The sequence below is a fragment of the Pelecanus crispus genome, chromosome 2 (assembly GCF_030463565.1).
Source record: "Pelecanus crispus isolate bPelCri1 chromosome 2, bPelCri1.pri, whole genome shotgun sequence".
Lineage (NCBI taxonomy): Eukaryota > Metazoa > Chordata > Aves > Pelecaniformes > Pelecanidae > Pelecanus > Pelecanus crispus.
This window is the reverse complement of record NC_134644.1, coordinates 90394710-90409496: the sequence shown is the minus strand read 5'-3', so window position 1 is coordinate 90409496 and position 14787 is coordinate 90394710.

Here is a 14787-nt window from a genome sequence, read left to right as displayed (position 1 = left end):
ATTTACAGAAAAAGGAAGGTGATGAAACACAAATGACAACTGTAGAAGAATGGGCAATGAAAAAAATATTTTCTGTCCTCCTGAACAGATGGGACTTCCAGTTTGTGAACTAGTCCATTGTACACCAGTAAAAATTGATAGTGCTGCTTAGTGACAAAAAGTAGAATTGAACATATTACTTCCCTTTGGACTGTATCAAGAAAACTAAATGCTCTGAGGAAAGATTTTATTTAGAATATGCAAAAGCTGGGGAAATTATGCACTTTGTGCTATATAATGAATATAATTTAATCTATAGAAATCAGTTATCACCTTAGTAAAAATGTACTAATTTTGTTAAAATACATCTCTGTGGGTAGCTCAGTGTATAAAATTGTTTCCTTTTTGAGGTCTCTGAGATATACTGAGGAATATGTGACAACCTAGTAGCAGACTCAGAAATAAAATATGAGGATTAAATCAAAGTTATAGTGGAAAGCACATAATTTTAGCTAGCATTTTACTTCTTGATAGTCCAGAAATTCGAGTATTGATTAAAAGAAAAGAAAAAAATGTAAGTACACCATACTTTCTGTTATTGTAATTAGCAAGTTATCTAATAGAAAAAGAATTACTCTGACTAGTTTTATCCTGACATTATTCACTGGATCTACTCTTTTCAAGTAGATCCTGATATTAGCAAAGTTCTTGATACTAGCAAGAAATCCTGATATTAGTAAAAATAAGAAAAGATACGATTAGGTATCATGACTAGTTCTGAGGAATTCTGATCTTTTTTTAATTGTCCTTCATGAAATTCAGAATTTAAAAAAGTGAGTTGCCACACAATTTTATGTCTCTAACCTGTATGAGACTGCATTTTAGGTTTTGCAATCACTTTTGTTTCCGAGCATCATGCATACCCAGGCAAAATTAAACATAAGTAATTGAACATATTTCCTGTTATTAAATGACAATTATATCTCACTAGAGAATGGTAGTTTGGTAGCAGCAGAACGCAAAGCACAAGCATACGAAACACTTTTGCTGCTCAGTGTTCCTGCATGCTTCTCATATTGTTCCATTTTCTGTTCTGCTTCTTGAATTTAATTTTTTTACCAATTTCCATAAACAAATCAGGTTTTTAAAGCCATTTCAAAGACATCTAATAATTTAATTTGTAATTTCAAGATCTTTGCTTCAGTGGATCTATTGTGTCAATCAGCACTGAAGCAATTATTTAATTTGCAATTATACATCAGATTACATATTTACATAATTAGTATGCATAAACAAGAAATGATAACTTCATGACAGAAATATTATGATTCTGACAATGATAAAGAATTCAAAAATTTCCTTTTGTAATATACAATGTAAATGAAAGTAAAGCACTTATAGGCCTGGAGGTGGAATGGCTGCCTGAGTCTAACTTATTTACCATTGATGTGATCAATACTTTAGCTGAATAAAATTACATAACATGGTGTTAATGTATGACCTTTTCCATGTCTGTCTTGTCTTCCAGCAGTTAGGGATATAATGTCAAGTTGGAATATATGCTCTGAATACAAAGAAATTGATTTTAATACTAAGAGTCAGGGCTACGAAGTCTGCTTTGAATTCATCTTCTCTCTGCCAGTGCAGGGTGTTTTTTTAGTTTACTGTAGAGGATTTTAATACCTAACAAATGATTACTAGTGTAGACCCTTAAGGACATATCCTGCCAAATTGTAAATTATCTGGTTCCTTAAACCTCCCAAGGCTGCTGTGGGGCTGCATGGTTCAGTAGGGTTGATTCCAGAGCATGTCCACTTCTCTTAGGTTTGTGGGCAATTTCCAGTTGTGGAGTTTTTCTACAAGAAATGCTGTATGGGGACAGCCTGCAAAGGAACTGGTCTAACATAGGAATCCATATGTAAAGCTGGCCATAAATGCATACGATTCTGGAGTCTGGACTTGGACATCTGTTTACTATCATGTGATCTTGCACCATGTATCAGTCCCTGATGTACTTAGTACCTTTGTTCAGCAGGTACTTCAGATGAGAGACATAGGATGAAACTGCTCCAAAGCCTCTGTCAACACCCCAGCTACAGTTATCTAACAGCCAGCAGCCCAGAAATGGTCTGTGCAGGATATTAGGGAGGGGTTTAGCTTGAGTGGCTGGAAGAGCATCACCCACAGGCTTGGGACTCAGCAGGAGCAGGTTTCCCTGTTTGAAATGTAATTATTGCAAATGGCTCTGTAGTTCATGTACAAGCAGATAGGAATTAGACCATAGCTCTGCCTTCTGTTTCTCTGTTGCTGTTCTAACTGCTGCCCCCTTCCCTCTCCTTCTCATACTGCACATGAGGACTGGGAATGGAACCAGGCAAGAGCCAAAGGCAAATCAAGGAGCTGAAATTCAAAGCAGTGTGACTGTATTATGTGGTCCAAAAGTAGCAGGACAGTGTGTGGCAGCACTTGTTTGCACAGGACAAAGATATCATGGGAGCAAACTGTAAGGACATTTTTTTTCCCAGTCTTTGCATTAAAATCTATCTAGAGGGCTGTAAGCTTTTCACTTGGGTCATTGTTAAAATTTCCATACCCCAAGAAGTTCTGTTTGTTGTTTCAGCTAGACCTTTTAGGTTTTCGGGTTTTGCCGTCATTACATATTTACTTATATATTCACTAAAGGCTGGTTGCACTCTTGCTTCTCCCTAGATTTCTGGATGCTAACTTCCAACAGAAGATATGAATAACTAGAGAAAAACAAGAGTATAAAAATTACTGGGTCATTGGCCTGTTCTCTGATGTTTGTTTGTCTCTTTTTTACCTGTGCAGGAAGTTCACCAGCATCTTCTCAAAGGAAGATGCCATTTGCTGGTGCACTTGGCAGCCAGTGACTCTGAATGTGTTAACTTTGCCTGCATGTGCAGGTGCAAGTATGTGTTTCACTGTGATGGTGTGCCCTGCAATGAGATAGTTATGGCCTGAGTCACTCTTACTGTTGCAGTTGAAGTATGCACTGCTTCGGTGTATTTTTAATTCTCCAAAACTCTCTTTTTTAATAAACATTTTATGTTTTAGTGCTGCAGATTCACAGGGTTTGGTTCAAAGATCATTACTGAATCAGGTATGTTTTAGAAATAAGAATCTTTATGAATTTTGAAGGCCCTGTCTTGTAACTTATTTTTAAGTTTCAGTAGTAAAATATTAAAAAAAATACAATTTTATGTTTTAATACTGAAGAAACTATTACTTAAATATGTTATAGAAATAGACCACTTCCAATATTTGCCTATGTAGTAAGAAATACCTCATCCAATAAACTATGTCAGTACGATCAAAATGGCAATCCTTAAACCTTTTTGTAACTGGAGTGTCATAAGTGACAGAAGCTATTATGCTGTCAGGTGCATTCTTAGGGGTTGTGTTTGCCTTTCTAAATATGATACTCCTCGATGTATATTTGTCAAGCATACTGCTGACATTTCTGTTTATATAGAAGGCTTTCATTAGATATAAAGTTCGAATTTCCTGTAAGCACATTCAGCCTTTTCCCATTACTTCCATTATTTATAGGACATAGACTGTTGCTTGGGCCTATGCAGACAGCAGAAAAAGTTGTGTAGTTCCTTCTCTGAAGAGTATGTGGTCTTTTCTCCTGCACAGTTGATGTCTTTCTAGTAACAGGAGATTCAGAGGATTAATAGCGGCAAACTTTTGAATTGTTGAGAATCTAGTCAGAAAATGAAAATTTGATCAATATATAATTTTCATGAAAATCTAACCTTATTTAAGTAGCGGTAAAATTATGGCACTCTAAATATGAAAAATCATTGAAGATGATCTTTAACTGTAAACTCATTTTGCCATGAGTTCTGGAGAAGTTTTGTGAGTGTGTCTAAGAGGAATTACAATAAAGGATAGAGGCCGGAACGTAAGAATAGACTTCTGTGGAGTCCAGGACTGAATTTGTGGTTTGCTAGCAACAAGTCACATCTAGCAAAAAAGAGAAGTGCTCTTTTAAATATTGTTTTCTATTATACAGGACAAGGATACATATTTTCTGCTGGCTTTGACAAAAAGAATAGCATCCACTGTAGACAGACATGGCAAAAAGATGTATTTTGGCTGGAATTATTTTACCAAAGTGTGCAAGTGTCCTACTTTAAAGCAAATCAAAACTCTGAAGTAAATAAGACTCATTTTGATACAGTGACTGAAATATTCTGTACTAACAGTGGAATCATCCTAATAATAAAGAGTATAGTTAATTTTTTTCTTGTAGAATTTACTTTCGCTGCTGCCTTGCTGTGTCTTTTACCTTGAAAAATCAGCTCTTCTTTTGCACATACTGGCTTATTTTTCATCTTGCTCTGAAATGCTTTTTTGAACAGAGATGACCCAACATTTGTTTCTGAATGCAAACACATGTTCTGAAATGTCAGATGTATGAACTATCTGAATTTTAGATGCTGTCTTCAGTAAACTTGCATTAAGACTCATGAAGAACATGCTTTAAGTTCACAAAGAGTTGATTTGGTAAATAATTTTTTAAATTAATCTGAAGTCCATGTTTTATATACCAGGAAAGTAGATCCAAAGAGTCACATTACTTGTATGTCTGGTAATCAGTGCAAAGAAAAGGCATCTTCTGATTCTCTGCTCTACTATCTTAGCCTTACTATCCTTCCACTTTAGAATAGCTATACAAATATCTCATATATTCATATGTCTCATATTCTTCAAAGTAAAATTTCCAACATTTTTATAAGAGCATCAGTACTTAGGAAGAAGGATGGATAGTGTTTCCCTTTTCCAATATATTGCTGCTGAAAGGCCATGGTTGTTATTAAAGAGGTCTGCAGATATGAATAAATGTATTTGATAGAAAGAACAGCTCACAGACTTTAATGATTATTTCACCAAGAATTTGTATAATCCCACTTTTATTGGAATTAAAATAATGATGTGGACCCAAATTTGTTGGTTTTAATAGACTAAAAGCTGCAAAACATTTCAATTAAAGGAAAATTTTGATTGCAAGATCAGTAAGGACATTGCACATCTTCAAGCTGTTTCTTGAAATTTGATAAAAAAATCTATTCTTAAGACTGGCTAGCTGGAATAGTCATAGTATCCAGATCAAGGTCATGCTAACTAAATAATCTTTTTTTTAAGATTTACTATATGCGTAAGATAATGTTCAGAATCACAAGTGACTTGGATTCCTTTTTTAGCATTGCTGGTATTATGAGAATATAGTTATTTTGGCTTTACTGCAGTTTGTGACTGGTATTTCTTTTCAATATTGCTGATCTTTAAATAGAGATATTAAGTCTTTAGAAAAAAATTAAATGAGATTTAGTTGAGCTTTAGGAAGGAAAGTTGGCAATTTATTTGATCATGTGGACAAGATAAGACAGTGAGTGCAAAGATATGCTACTTAAATGAAATTATTTTAAGCAAATAATGATCTTAATTCAAATAAAAAAAGAGGAAAATTTTAGTTAATAAATATTTTTCATTTTATGTTGCATTTGTATTTCTTCTTGAAAGAGGTCATCAACTCATTATTTGTAACAGTTGTAATTGATATATGCAAAATAAATGTCTGACACAATATATGATACTTCTCAGAAAATGTAGTAGTCCCGAGACTGCTTCTCTGTCAAATTGGTTGATATTGTTTCAGCAGGATTCAAAAATTATACGGAGGAGATACATATAAGACAGACACATACAAGGAAATTAAATTTATTAACCTAGATAGCCAAATATAAGAACAAGGATTACAATGCATGAAAATTCTGTGTATTTTCATGAAATATACTGAATAATCAATTACTTTTTCCTTTATCAGTGAGATGAAATATGGTTTATTTCTTTTAAACAAGATAAAGAATAAGCCAGATTTGACATATTTACTAATTCACCAAACAGCTCTAGCAGTTTAACCTTTTCAGAGGTCAATGGGAACAGTCAAATCATTAGTGTGTTCTTGTTAACAAATGTTACTCTCTCTACTATGGCATTTCCCTCAATCTTAATTAGCAAAAACATGTAACTGAGCTCCATCAATTATCGCCACATTAATCTGAGTTAATTTCTAAGCTGAAATAGCTGTCTGGAGCCTTGTATCAGATTGTATGCTGTAGTAGTTATCTGCAATACATTTTCTCATGAAGAAACAGCCAGAGAGGATGACTAAAAAAAAACAAGTAGGAAAATTTATAGCTCTGGCTGTCATTTGGATGATAAATTAAATGTATTGCTCCTTATCAGAGCCTAAGTTTTTGTTTCATTTCCTAAATGGAATGATTTTAGAATTCTATATTTAGTGAAAACTTGTAAGAGGATTCAATAAAGCTTAAGAAACTGAAAATAGTAGTCAGTGGTCATTTTTAGACAGACAACAATCACAGCAGATTAAAGTAAATTTGTGTGACCCTGAAATGCAAATTTAAATTCTTTCAAAAGAGACTACAAAATATCTTGTTTAATGCATCCTAGGCTAATGCATTCTGTAGAAAAAAATGAAGAATGGTGAAAGAATATTGGAAAATAAATTTATAGTCTCTACATGGTTTGAGTGCACTAGAGAAAGAAAATTCAGGTAACTGAGATTACAGCTATAGTTAAAGGAGTAACAATGGTTAAGATAAATGATGGGAAGGAAAAAAATGAAAATGTTATTAACAAAGAGAACTGTATTCATGCAGTGGAAAAAACCCTAAAATATTTGTATACTAATTCAATATCTGTTAATCCTATGCATCGTAACGGAAATACATACAGAATGAGAAAGCAAATATAGAGATGACAAAAATATGCTAAAATAAGAATTCTGACCAAAACAGACATATGGTTGTATATCCATAACCCAGACAGAATGAAGAGAAAAAGGTGAAGATGATGGGATAACATTGCATGTGACCAAAGAGATAGAATAGAAAGAAATAGGAGATAATCTAGGTAAAATGGAATCTGTTTGTAGCAACTAATTTTGAGAATATGTGACTCTATTTGTGTAGTGGTTGGGGTCTCATACAGGTCTCCATCATCATATTAGAATATCATCAGAGATCTCCATGGGAAAGTTAGGTTACCAGCAACTAGAACCGTATAAAGAAAAAAAAAAAAGACTAATCAGCATAAAGAAGTTTTTCTTACAAACCAAAAAATATTGTCATAAGTCAAGGAATTAGATCAAGAAAAATTTTTAAAACAAATAGCGTATAAATAAAATGAGAAGGGGGGAGAAACAAGACAGAGTAAAGAACAAACATACAAGTGTGGCTCTAGCATGAAAATAAAATTTTTCCTCACCTTTTTTTAGAAAAAATGATACAGAATGTGGAAGACCAAGCAATATAGTCAATGGAAATGAAACTATGGAAAACAGAATACTATGAAAAGAGAAAAAATTTGAAAGTCCAGTGGCCTCAGGTAAAAGGAAGAAAGGAGGGTAAGACACCAAATGAGTTCTGTCTCAGCATTCTATCTTATGTCACATAAAATAGGTTTGGTAGCAATTCTTGGTGATATTAAGTGAGTGGAGAATAGTAATAAGAGTATCTAAGACAGAGGTAAAAAAGCCTCATCCTCTTCCCTCACTGAGGACCTGTTCTCCTGCCTCAGTTGTATGCAGGAACTTAGAACGATTTTTGAATCATATGTAATCTAATTACAGCAATGGATTTTGGAAACAGAGTAAGATGAAGTAGAGTCATGAATCATGCCAGACTAGCCCATCATTTTTCTTTAAGATGACCAGGTGTTTTTAAAACTAATAATGACTGTATGAGGGCCTGAGTAAAACATTTCATTTGGTGCTACATGATAAATAATAAGTTTAAAAATAAAAAGGTGGGAAATAGTACTGGAACTGTAAAAATGATCATGTGGGCTGAAATGAAGACAATCTATGGTAAAAGAGAAAATGTTCAAAAGAATCAGGTTATTAGTAGAGCTCCTTAAGATTTTATCTTTAAACTGAACTCTAGTATTTTTTAATGACTGAGGAAAGCCCTTTTAACCACAGAAAGTAAAAGCAGAATGAAAAACATCATGAACTCCTGAAATGTTTGTTACTTGTTTTTTAATTTTACTGTTTGTTTTTTGTGAATGCTCACAGTGAAGAAAAAAAGAAATTGTGAAATCAGGGATCCTGAAAGCAGTAAAGCAACAGTGCTAGATCTGGATTCTCAACAGGAAAATTAAGTTCAGCAGGAGTCCTGCCATCATATGTTTGATCATAGTACTGATAGTAGTAGTCATGTTTCTATTCAACTTGAGAGATTAAGTCATACTGGGTTTGGTTTTGGAAGGTAGAGTGCCAGGGAGTCTAGAGATATGCAAGGGTGTCTTATTTGCTGCATCTAATTTCTACGTACCTTTAACTTCCTAGAGTTTCTAACACTAATAGCAAGAACTCCTGGGAGAAGGCTCGTCCTTTTCTTTTTGGGTTGGGAAAGGAAAAATTGTGTCCTGGCAGAGTCCATCTTTCTCCATTGGTTTCTGAGGCAACTTATGCAACTTGTTTAGATGAGGTGTCTGTTAGAAGCCAGCATATCCTATTTTAGTTGTTAAGGGCCATAAAGAACAATTGTGAGCTGCACCTTGCAACAGACCAGTGAAATATGGAAATATTACCTGTGATACATACTAAGAGTAAACTATGATGAGTAAACTAGTGAGCCCCTAGTCAAACAAAGATATTCTCTTAGGCTGTGTGCTTAAATACCTGCTCGATTCCTCCTATTTCACCATTAATGGTTTACTATAAAGCAGATTCTGGCTGATGCTATTTGTGGAGCTGTTTTGTCTTACCAGCTTCCTGCTTGAGCCTTTTCACAAAACATTTGTTTAGAATCAAAATAATTTTGGGGTCCATATAGGTGATTAGTGGCTCTGCCTTCACATTTATCTCTGTATTCATAGAAAAAATTATGTACCTTCTTTGATCATATATGAAATCAAGTGTGAAAAGTATTTCACATTTGAAACACGTTGTAGATTTTAGCAAAGTCTGATGCTTTAATATGAACCTACACATCAGAAACTCTTTTACATATAATAAAGAGTATAAGCAATATCCCCAGCTATCTCAGACAATGTGCATGTCCAATGGAAGGCAGAAAAGTTCTATAATACAACTCAGAATAGCTTTCTTTGCTTAAAAAAATAACATTTTGTGCTGCCACCACCTTACCATAAGTCCAAGAGAATTGAAGAATTCTATTCACCCTATAAATTTCTAAGCACATTTTCTTACTATTCTGCCTTTCGGTAGTTTGGGATCTGCCCACGCAAGTCAATGTCTACCATTACACATCCAGCTTGGAAAGCTGTTTGCAAGTTGAGTAACTTAAGAAATTGGGCTCAATGCCATGCTGAGACAACTACTCATTCCACACTGTGATATTGGCATTGCTGATGCACAGTTGTCTGCTCTCGTTCATTTAATGTGCTGCAGAGTTGACTTAAAACATTTGTGGCAGACAAGTGCAGCAAGCAAGTTAGTAACTGCCAGGGAGGGATCTATTGAAAAATTTTCCTCTGTGATTCCTCCAACATAAGTGAAGGATTATCATTGCTTACATGATGCTTACTCTCAGAACTCAGACATGCTATATGGATCAAGTTGACAACTTTCTGCAAGTAGTGAGCATCACTGGCTGAATCATTTTCCTTCCACACTTCTGTCCTGCCTGTATATTTTCAGGCTCAGCATGCAGAAATAGGCCATTGCCATATCACTGGAAGTATTTCATTGCTGACAAACTACTTTTCATCTTGGCTAATGATCTGTGTTGAGTTTGCATTGATCTCTTGGAAGGAGAAATGCAGCATGCCCAGCGAGGAAAAGAGAAATTAGGCAGGGAAAGACAGCTGAATACCAGCCAGGTTGCAAATCTCTTTTTTCGTTTAACCACTCAGACCTGCTTTGTCATCAGTGACTTACCTAGGGACTTTTGTGTGCTGCAGATGACTACGCTGCCCATTTTTTTTCTAAAACTGTTGTCTAGTTATTCTCCAGAATCAAACAGTTCAAACTCTCTGATTATGTAAACACCTATTTGGCCTAATGATAGAGCAAAGAGTAATTCTTATGTGAGCTTAAACGATTGTGTCCTTGTTCCACTAAGTCTCCTTCTAGAGAACATCAAAGCTGTGTGTTCATCTACAGGGAATTCTGGGAAGACTGACAAGCAGTGAGGCATGATGGATCTAATTGTTCTGTTGTGAATCAAAAAATAAGAAGTAGAAATCTGTCCGAACCAATGCCTGATGTTAAAACTGCCCTTACTATTTTCCTAAAAGGAGGCTAAGCAGTTAAAGTACCAAAGATTCCAGAACCTTTTGTTGTATCAAAATGCCGTTCAAAGCCACCCAAGTGCCAAGTCCTCACCTGCCAAAACTGAAACTTTCTCTCCATAATTGCTACATTAATTTAAGGATTACTGGTAAAATTGAAAGCAGGTAGTAGAATAAAAATATTATTTTATCTGTTACATTTATTTTTGTAAGACCAACTGACATTTCGAACCCTTTGTATTCATACTATCCTAAATAAAAGGTAGTTGCAACACATTTAATACCAAAATGGACAACCCAGGGCTGTCAGACACTTAAGGGCTTTTTCACACTCAACTAAAACATCTTGATTTCTACTGCAGACACAGCTACAAAATGCCTTGATTCCACACTAGATTTATGAAGATTTTCAGGCATGGTCTTGGAGTCTAAATACATAGTATCATTATCTGAACCTCTGTTTTTTTGGAAGCCTCAGTAAGAAGTCTTTCTTCTGGATCAGAAAGACTTTTTTTTGGAACAGTTTTAAAGATCTCTCTTTCTCTGTGTTTTGGAGCACAAAGGAGTGGAAATGTGCCTCATTTATTTTCTTTATGGAAGGTTGATGTAAGCCTTCAAAATAAAGAATCATTTCACTGTTTCACCAACTGAGATACGCTAAAGTTATCAAGTGACTTGTCAGATTTAAACAAGAGGTCAGAAAAGGAGTTAGAGTTCATGTCTTATGACTTTCAGTGTAGTGGTTTTTTCTACTGAATCCTCCTTTCTGCCAGCTTTTAAAATAATTATGCCATAGATAACACAATGAATGGATTTGGGGCCACCATAAGATGTATGGAGCTGCAGATTGATTCTCTCTCTCAGAAATTTTCCATGTTTTTTAGTCTAACATGTTTCATTAACAATCGATGACAGAGTTCACATGAAGCAAGCTACATCTGTGCAATCTGATTGTGCATCAATAATAGCAACTTTGTTACAATGTATAGCCCCAAGGAAGCAGTGAGAGAGTAATGATGTCCAAATATTTTTAGCAATTAGATATATGTATGTAAACAAACCAATTACTGATAGAGTTAAGAAACTGTGTACCTGTTCTTTCCTGCCATAGTGAAACAGGTGTAAAGTATTTCATACATACTGTAGTCAGAAGTGAAATAAAATATTTGGTCAGCCTATATTGTCTTACAATTATTTCAAAGCAAAGAAAAAAAAATCCCACTGGATTGATGAAAAAGTGTCTTTTTTTGCCACTTCTTGCAAGAAAACAATAATTGCATGAATGTGTTAAAAATGTATATGCATGAGTGACACCAGCATGAAGTTACACAAAAATTTGCATTTTGAATGGTTTTACCTGCCATTTGGGAATTTTTTTAAAACACTTTGGTTGCATGTGATAAATATCAGGTTATATATCATGTTTATGTTTTTCTCTCACAAAATACTAGAGAAATGTAAGAAAAGAGAGAAAGATATTGACTATTTAATTTCAGAAACTCTGTTGCTGTGTATTTATGAATTAATACACAATTTTGGCCTCAATTAGAAAAATAAACTGTTAGGAAACTATCACAAAGGCAACATATGCAGGCTGGTTTCTGCTATAACTTTTTTTTTCCATATTAGCTTACTAGCATGGGCTTTAGAGTAACTCAATAGAGCTGCAAATCCACTGAGAGTCTGAGTAAATATTCAGTCCACTTCAGACTGCAAGCAATGTACTAGCAAGTTATAATGCAAACACAGACAGGTTTGTATAAGCCACAGTCACTGAACTATCAAAATATTGATTGATTTCTCCAGCACAATGGGCTTTCTTCATGTCTTTGCCTTCTTTTCCCTGAAGAATGTAACAAGAGACCCACAGGCAGATAGACACCAAAGGCCATTGATCAGGCTTTATTCCTGTGTTTCAGAAAATCCCTGTTTTAAGGGCCTGTGATTCTACACTTCTTTTATTATGGAAGAAAAAATGGATGGACCCTGAATAAACATTGATAGTTGAATCCAAAGGGACAATATTAGTCTATGTGATAAGAAACAATTATATTGTATTGTCAGCCTAACCACTGTTAAGTGCTTTTGTATGCTTTGTGGTAAAAGAGATCTTCAGTGAGTGTCTTGAAGAAGGACGCTTGTGGTAACTTTATCAATGTTTTTGAGAAGCTCCTGCCAAATGTAAAGGTCAGCACAGGAGATGCTTCTTGTAAAGTCTGACAAATGAACAGATTGTGGTCATCTTCATGAGCTGAAAATATCAAAAAGGGATAGAGACACTTTTTGAATGCAACAGTTTTTCACACCTATGAACATACAGACTCCACTCAGACACTGAAGGAAGTAGAGACCTACAGGGACCCTAATGGCAGAGCAGGACTGCGACAGATGGTCTGCTGCTAAAAGGCTCAAAAAGACCCTGAAATGTATACTCAGTTAATTTCTGCTTTATATGCCTATTTCTAGACACAAGCTCACACAACTTAGTAATTCAAAAGCAATGCTGTAATGCAACAAAGCTATGACTAGACCAGATGAGCAGCCAATACAGTATTGTCACAGTTAAGAAAGGAGCTCAGTTTAATAAGAAATATTTTCCATGTCTGCATGGACATGGAGTTAAGAGTTCATGCTTGGTCTTGGTTCTGGTAGGGATTATGGATGCCAAATTTGTATTTGAGCATTTCTTTGCATCCATGTATTTGAAACTCTCCCTCATGGAGGCAAGAGCTTTCCTGTATTGCAGCCAGAAGCTTTTGAACAGAACATGTCTGTCTGAGGTCAGAAGAAATACACTTAATTCATTTTTATTACATATTATAATTAAGTAAACTTGCTTTTTGTGATCTCTATGAGTGAAATTCCGTATGTGTAGGTCCAAATCCAGTATAGGAAAATCTACTGAACGATATACTTTAATATGCCTTAAATGTATACTGACTTCCTTCCCTATTTACTAGCTTGAGAGGTAAGTGAATTATAGTATTTTCAAGGAATTGCTTTGTAACTGATTACTGCTGTATCCTGAGAGATAGTATATTAATACCATGCAGTTGTTACTTATCTATCTCATCTTTCCTGATTAAACCTTAGTTCAAAAGAAACTCTACAGTATGGAATGATTCATGGTTGGTTTGTTGGAGGGTTTTTTTTTGCTTTTCTGGCCTTAAGGATTAGACGCCAACTGTATTTAGCCCAGACTTTCGCTCTCTTTCAAAGAGTTAAGCTATAAAGGTAACTTTATAAAAATGTAAACCTGAGATTATTTTTCTCTCCCATAAACTACAGTTCTTAAACCTGATTCTTCTGAGTCACTAACCCCTGAGGGCCAGGTTGAGGACAGAATGAAAGACCAGCTCTACACTACTATTAGAGTGAGTCCATGCACAAGGTTCAAGGTCTAATTATCTACCTGTCATAATATTACTTGCAGCAGTGCCCTTGGCAACAGTTCAGGGACACACAGGTGTGACCTATGCATGAACTGACATAATAACATGAAGTTAACTGTTTTGGAGGGGCTTAAAAATTCATGCAGCCTGCAGCTGTCCCCTCTGCCCTTGCCATGATGATGCTGTGTGGAGAAGACAACTTAAGACACTTACTGCAGGTGCTGTTTTTGACACTGGCCATTGCAGAGGTGTGAGGAAGCAGTACACAAGATTAATTCAAGTTGCCAACAAAGGACATTATGGATGTCACATACAGTGTCTTAGTGACTGGCTGGACAGTGGAGAGCTTCCTGTGAGCTGTTTCTGTCTGGCACATTAGAGTTGCAGATAATGAACCCTGTCAGACAAATCCTTGCAATTTCAGATGTTTCACACTCCCGCTCCAAGATATATCAAGAAAGGATCTGACTCACTCTTACCTTCACTTTTACACACATTCTGTTTCAGCAAAAACTGTTAGGTGAACACTTATTTTTCTACTTTGTACCATAAATGTTGCTGCAAAGCTTTGACAGCAGTTATACATAAAGAAAACTCCATGGGAGGGGTGGGGTTCCATCCATGTATATAAGTATATAATGTATAAAACATTATACCTATCTTATGAATGAAATGGATATTTATGCAGAAAATATCCATTATATGAGAGTGATATTTAAATAATAATAGAAGAATTTAAAAATAAACCAAATGTATTTCTATATAAAATATGTATATTTACAGAAATATCTAAATTAACTAAGTAAATAAACATAGTAACCTTGATTCATGTGAATGTTATGAAGCACCTGTTACAATACGATTTGGATGAGAGGAAGGCCCCCTTGCATTCTAGTTGACCTCAGATGAGTCTGGGGGGCGAGGGGTGGCTAGACCAACCTCTCATTTCAGGTTTGATCCTGTTGAGTGAGATTAAGACACAAACGAGGTCACATGTCATAAGTCCACCCATTTATTAACCACTCAGAGAAGAGAGAAAAACAGTGATAGAAAAAGAAGGAAAACAAGAGAGGAAAATTAAGCAAGAGTTCAGGATAGGAAAGCA